We start from the raw sequence: 2,500 nt of genomic DNA, 5'->3' as shown, positions 1-2,500 counted from the left end.
TAGGCGTCTGTTATTTTACCGACACTCACTGCCTCATTTGCCCCCGTGTGATGTTTGATGCCATAGTACCATTTCTGTGTTTGTTTTACCTCCACAAACTGCCCACAGGTCATGTGTTTCTTCGGAGCGTTAGATGGATGCCAGATTGATGCTTGCGTACATGGACATGTTCTGACGGTGGCGTGGCCCCTGGCACGGCGGAGGTTGACATGTGCTTTGACAGGACTGGGCTTTATCCTCTGGTCTGTGCTGCTGTGCTGTTTAAACAGAGACGCTGTGGAAATGCCAGCCGCTCAGCACTCGGCCATAATTCAATTACACTGAGCCGGCAGCGGGAGCCAAGGGGATAATACACACACACACACCCCAGCTCCACTTAAACACCCCTGCACGGCTTACGACGGAGGCCGCGGGAGTGTGTATTCTCTTTCTCTCACATACACACACACACACACGCACACACACACACACACACATGCACGCACGCACGCACACACACATGCATGCACGCGCGCGCACACACACACACATGCATGCACGCGCGCGCACACACACACACACACACACACACAAAGGGAGAACCGTCAGGATAACTTAGATGACTGTGTGTGTTGTAGTTTGGTATGGCAGCACACAATGGGGGGGGGTGGAGAGTAATATCGGACCAACTCAGCATGGGCCGTCTGTATGTCTGTCTCCTCTCCTCTTGGCCTGCTCCTGTTCAAGCCAGACCAGACGTTTGTTTTTCTGGGAGCTATTTCATAACACTACTGGTCTCTGCCGGTGGGTTAGTTGCCAGGGTCTAATTGAATTATGAGCCAGGTCTGCAAGCCAAGGCCAAGGTCACTAGTGAGCATGACATTTAATACAAACACGACTGGCATGCCAGAAAAAGCTCTAAGGCCAGAGGAGTGTGTGCCACAGGCTGAAGTAGAGCCCTTCCCCTCTGGATTACATCACACGATTAGGAACCTGGACACACACACACTGCTAAGCCCATTCAGAGGAGCGCAGCCACCCCACATGAACTATGAACTCCCCAGGGGAGACTGGTGGAGGTAGAAATCTCATTGTAATGCATGGAATGGAATGAGGATTTGTGCATTTAATACCATTCCTCATTCTGTTCCATGCATAACAATGAGCCCGTCCTCCTCCGATTTCTACCTCCACCAGCCTCCCTTGAAACGGAAGTGCCATGTGAAGACCCGATGAATGCACACCCCTTTCCCAGTAATACACCACTTATTAGTCAACAACAACAACAAGGCCTAAGATTGGCTGCTCCCACATCACTGAACAGGCCTTCATGAATCCCATTGGTTAAACAGTGGTTCCCAGGCATGTCACTGTTGTCATCGTGGTTTGGCCCCAAAACATCAACTGTTCTTAAATTTCACATGCCAGCTAATTGGACAACAGGCATGAGAGATTAACTGTCATTGCATCGCCATGCTGGAATTGCTCCACTCACCACTAAGAGTACATGTTACAACTTGTTTTTGTTTTACCGGATGCCAAGACGGTAAGAAGATACGTCATGAAAACGTTTATTTATATTACCACGATTCATCCAATGTAAATTCTCCTTTTATTTTTCTGACAGGAAAGGACTTGACAGAGTGCCATAGGTTTTTAAGCCCAGTGTGGGAACTCAATCAATTTCATAACTTGGCAAAATCAGGCAACATCTAGGCTACTGTAGAGCTTTCATGTCAGAATCAGAATCAGAATCAGAATCAGAATTCTTTTATTTGGCCAAGTATATTTGCACATACAGGAAATTGACTTGGTGAGGTTGGTGCATGGACATAAAAAACAATAGCAAGTATTGACAAGAAATTTAGCAATAACAAATTTACAACTTTACAAAAAAGAACAGCAGAACAATACATCATGTGAAGGTAGAGGCCAATGTACAGACCAGTAGCAGCTGTGAGATAAGAGATGGACAGCCTGTGAAGTTTTACTTGTGTCCATGTGTAGGCCTATCTCATGTTAGACAGCGACCTTGCTCGAAGATTACCTTTTTTGAATGTTTTAAAATAAAAAATAAAAAATAAATACAAATTAATTATACTATAAACATAACCAGCACCGGATTGGCCATCGGGGGGCTTCGGGAGAATTCCCGGTGTGTGGGCCACCGATCTACATGGATTTTATTTTTTCTCCTCATAATCCATTAGCCTGGCTGTCCGTACGGCAGGCTTGAGATTGTTTTCAGGTATCTACCTCTTTCTCTCTCACTCTCCGAGTCTCACAAATGTCTCAGGGGTCACATTGTGGTCAATTGTTCCCGGTATCCACTGCAGCAGACAGCGCAGTCAGCCAGGTCAAATCTAATAGGCTGTTTTCGATAGTGAGGGGGAGATCGACAGCCCCTCCCAATTTGAATCGGCCCTGGTTTGTCTTGAAACGTTATTTGGTCATTCGGCCGTTCAAGTTTGAATACTGTGTTGTTGTCATGTTCGCTAAAACAAAGTTACTTTGCTTTGAT

Source organism: Argentina silus (genome assembly GCF_951799395.1).
Source record: "Argentina silus genome assembly, chromosome: 19".
Lineage (NCBI taxonomy): Eukaryota > Metazoa > Chordata > Actinopteri > Argentiniformes > Argentinidae > Argentina > Argentina silus.
This window is presented reverse-complemented; position numbering follows the sequence as displayed.